The sequence below is a fragment of the Hylaeus volcanicus genome, chromosome 2 (genome assembly GCF_026283585.1).
Source record: "Hylaeus volcanicus isolate JK05 chromosome 2, UHH_iyHylVolc1.0_haploid, whole genome shotgun sequence".
In the NCBI taxonomy this organism is placed as follows: domain Eukaryota; kingdom Metazoa; phylum Arthropoda; class Insecta; order Hymenoptera; family Colletidae; genus Hylaeus; species Hylaeus volcanicus.
The window spans coordinates 5,344,673-5,349,594 of NC_071977.1; positions in this window are offsets into that span (position 1 = coordinate 5,344,673).

A 4,922-nucleotide genomic window follows, 5' to 3' on the forward strand; every position below is an offset into this window, starting at 1 on the left:
GTGGTAAAGGTGACCCGATTCTCAAATCTCGATAGCTTAGAATTCATAGCAATAGAATGCTAAGAAAGCATCTCGAGTCGCTGGTAGATACTAAAAAAAGGCCTCGAGTGCAAAGGGTTAAAAAATATGGCAAGTGCCTGACTGAATTGTTCTTATACAAGTAAAGAGCGTTTTAAAAAGAATCGATCATAAAATTCCTGAGCAGACCGAAAATTATAACAAAAAGGTCCGAATAAATATAGTAAAAATTAATCATTGTTTTCTGTTGTTTTATTATTGTTTTCCAAACGATCATTAATTTAATAAAGATTTTCCCCAACTCTGATCAGCAGCAATCAAAGATAGGAACGTACGAACAGTCGGGAATACCCGCGTTTGCCTGTCTATTATAAATACACTGCGACACCGAAATCACTCGTGGTCCCTTGTGGCATCCGTGCCCGTCGTAAGAAACACAAGAAGTTTCTAGGGCGAATTCAATCGCGATCGATAAGCGTGGAAACGTCTAGTCGATTCGTTTAGTTGTCTGGCCAAGAAATCATCGACTCGTCGCACCGACGTTTCTTTCTACAGACGTTCTCGATGTGTTTTTATTACGTTTACAAAAGCATAATAAAAAAAAAAATCCATTCATTCGGACCGAGATCGAGTACCTTGCATGCAGTGAGTCATAAAATTATTGGCACGCGCACGAAGGAACGAGGTTGTGAAAGATAAAAGAAATAATACAAAATTGTGTATATATATAATATAAATAATTTTGTATATATATATATATAAAATAAGTATACCATTCGAAAGAGCGTTAAATTTCCCATCCCTCTGATTCCAAACCAAAATTTATTACGTAGAATTATTACAAGTGAAAAATTAGGTCAAACTTTACATTGTGAAAATTTTTAAAAATTTTACGTTTTCTGTATTCATTTCTCGGTTTCAAAGACATAGTTATTTGGCGGGCATTCTTCGGGAAAAACTTCCTCGAAGTCTCGCCTTTTCAATGGTATAGTAACAACAAATTTTACAGTGGTATTTCAGGGAAAAAATGACGTTCGAATGAGACATTTTTGCAAAGGAAATTGTGGTTCAGAATTGTTTCAGCTACCCTTCATTTCCGGTTCTTGCACTAATTCTGAAACACCCTGTATAAATTTGCAGTGGTTTCGGCTAGTAACGTGCATTATTACGGGAACCTCGATTGTTCCAATAAATTTCAGTCTCAGTTTCCTCGAATAATCAAGATTCTAATGTAATCATTATCCTTTCGTCAGAATTCATTCCAAAGTTCATTGGAAGGGATACGAGAAAAAAGTACACCTCAAATCTTTGATATTCTTCAGAAAATTCGTGTAATATTCGCGTTCCCAATTTATTCACGTTTTCGAGATTTGGCACGAATTGAATCGAATTCCTAAGGCTGTTAATCAGACGCAATAGTTGGATTTTATTCAACTACGGTACACTCATTCTTTCTGTATGATAGAAAAGTTCGTATTACGTGAAAATGATCTAACGTTTTATATGGTACTGATCTCTTATTACGTAACAGTAGCAACCATTCGGATTCGTTTACTCTTTTGTCGATCCTGTTCCTTCTACTTGATCCCATTAAATTAATATAAATCGATATCATAAAAAAAACTTAGACATTGTGTCTAACACTTTATACAGGACATACTGTAATTTGTATTTCAAGTAATATACATAGACGCAACTCGACACACTACAATACAACATAACACAACATAAGACAACAAAACACAACGTACAACGACATAGCAGAACTTGATACAATAAATCTCGACGAAACGCCACGTACCTCGATATAACACATCGGAACAGAACGTAATGCGACATAACATCATGTAAAATAACATCCCATAATACAAGATAACATAAAACAACGAAACACAACATAACACATACGACTCAGGATAACATACAATACAATACAAGATAACATAAAACAACAAAACACGACATCAGACAACGTAACATAACATAACACATTATAACGCAACATATTACAAATTAAAACAACATTGTACAACATAAAACAACAATGTAGAGCATTCATTCTCACGTATAGTACATGTTATTCCAAGATCGAAAAAGACGAAGCAAGTCAGGAAATCATTGTTTTGTATATTCTGAATTTCTCACGATGGGACAGAGTATTAAGTTAAGGTTTACTGTAATCTTCAGAGGAAAGAAAAGAAGGACTTTAACGGAAATGGTGTAAACTGTGGTGCGCGGACAGTTGGGTTCTCCAATATGGCAACGCGCCCGTTCTCACAGCGTTCAAAACACGCGAGTTTATCGGCCGCACAATCACGATCATCGCTCAACCCCTTCCTCCCCCATCTACCTGTGGAATTTGGCCTCCTACGACTTCTTCCTCTTCTCCAAGATAAATTTCAAGCCTGAAAAGTTATCGTTTTGACATCGCAGAGAACACCCTGTATAAATTGCCAAGGAAGGATAATGGGAAGAATCCCAATATTCCGGGCCCTAGAATCTTAAGCGAGACCCTCTCTATCGATCTCGAGAACCACATGGTGCTTACTGGATGCAGAACCGAGTTTTTTCCTTGAGAATTAGCAAACTTCGAAGCGTTATAGCTTGAAAACTAATAAAAATCGGGTAAATACATTAAAGCTTAATGAATTCGTCTTGGAAAGTACTATCGCATGGTATAGAAAAAAATATATAGTTCAATTTGAAAAACGAAACTTGACCATCATATCTCGTTAAATAACAAAGTTAACAAAAATTCCTTCTCGCTGAAACGTAAGCCTTATTTTACCATGCAATTTCCGTATTTCAAATTGTCCATTCGGCCGATAGTTTTGGAGTTACAGCTCCGTAACACTTAAGCTAGGACACCCTGTATAAGAAATATTTTTAAAATTAACGAATTTAATTACGTATACATTCGTCGAACTTAACGTTTTATAAACGTTTCTAAAACTTGACATTTTATAAATGTTTTGAATCGAATCGAATTCATAAAAATTCTGTTTTATTTCTACAATTGTTAAAAAGAAGTTTTACGTATGTCGCGTACGATGGTCGCACACTAATTTCTTTTTTATATACAAGAATTGGATTATCTGTTAGCGTCTAATAATCACGACGGAAATGATATCAACGATTATGATTACAATTAGAATTTGAAAAATGAACTTGTTACAAAATAATTTAAAGAATGTAATTGAAAAATAATCGTTATCTGGGTTTTATAATTTTTCGAGCAATTATACTAATTAAGAAAAAAAGAAAAACGAATATAAATGTACATTGTAATAATTTAATGAAACGTAGATATTTACGTCAGAGAATGCACTCGGTATCGTTTTCTTGATACTGTAATATGTTTATTATAACTAATATTACTATTATATTAACTGAAAACCTAAAAAACAACCAATGTATCTTACACATATCAGAAGAGTACATATAAAATAGTTTTTATCAATAACCGTGTGAGAAATAAAATCAAGTACAGTTGCAAAATGTATTATTACAATTTTCTAAAATAAATTTCCTAAAATAAGTTGGATCTATATTCTATTTGAAAAATAAATAAAGAAATAAATAAAGTAAAAAATTAAAGTAAAGTAAAGTAAAGGAAATAAGTAAAAGAAATAATTTTGCAAAGTTACACGATTTCATTTACGATGAGACACAGTCATCAACCATCGATCTGCATACAACGTGTATCCAAAAATAAAAACCTCCGCGATCTTCTAAACTCCGTTCTCCGGTTCTACAGTTGGAATGCGTGAATAGCAACAGATTTCTTCGTCGCAATCGTTGAACTTACTTGGATAATCGTACCCGATTCTCGTAATATTACTTGCGCTCTACATGCAACTGTTGCAAGTGACATTGCTTTAACCGAGATTGGAAATACTATGGATACGTACACAGTAGCAGGATTCGGAATGCATGAAAATAGACCGGTTACGCAACACGCCTGGTAAATTAAGATTCTGACGCGGGCGGATGCCATACCGATGTTTATTGCGAGGCTGTTGAGACAACGTACGCTCCTAATACAAGACCAATACATACACGTATAAAAATATCGAGCATCATAACGAAACCGAGTAGATTTTTATGGATGCCCGAAATACCTAAGTGCTTAATTAGTAAAACAGAATCGGAGATAGATGTACATATTTTCATGAATGATCATCAGATTCAGATGTGGGAACGAAAAAGACTTTGATAAATAGGGAAGACTGGAATCAATTGAAACATTGGTCGATAAAATCAAGGAAAATAAGATAAAAATGGCGAATGGTGAGAGCATAGCGACGATGGGGAAGAAAGGACTAGTTTTTGCGTCTAAACCTGTCGCTCAGTACTTACAGTCAGTGTAAGAAGTATTCGTACAGCAATCAATTTAAAATAAATGGTTCCTGTACGAATAATTACACTGACTGTAATATATCAACGATTTTGAGCACTTTTCAATTATTCTATTGTTTTTTCCACTCGAGAAGTAAGTTTCCTAAGGTCGATCGCATGCGGGCGCAACTGATCATTTTTAAGCCACTCTGAAACTATGTAGTTGCAAGCGACCGTGGATCTAGGTAAAACAAAGACAGCCGCAGTAGCATCGGCTACGCAGTAGTATAGGCTACGCAATAGACAGCCGCAGTAGTATAGGCTACGCGGTAGACAGTTGCAGTAGCATCGGCTACGCAGTATCATCGGCTACGCGGTAGACAGCCGCAGTAGTATAGGCTACGCAATAGACAGCCGCAGTAGTATAGACTACGCGCTGGACAGCCGCAGTAGTATAGGCTACGCGGTAGATAGAGCCGCAGTAGTATAGACTACGCGCTAGACAGCCACAGTAGCATCGGCTACGCAGTAGTATAGGCTACGCAGTAGTATAGGCTACGCAGTAG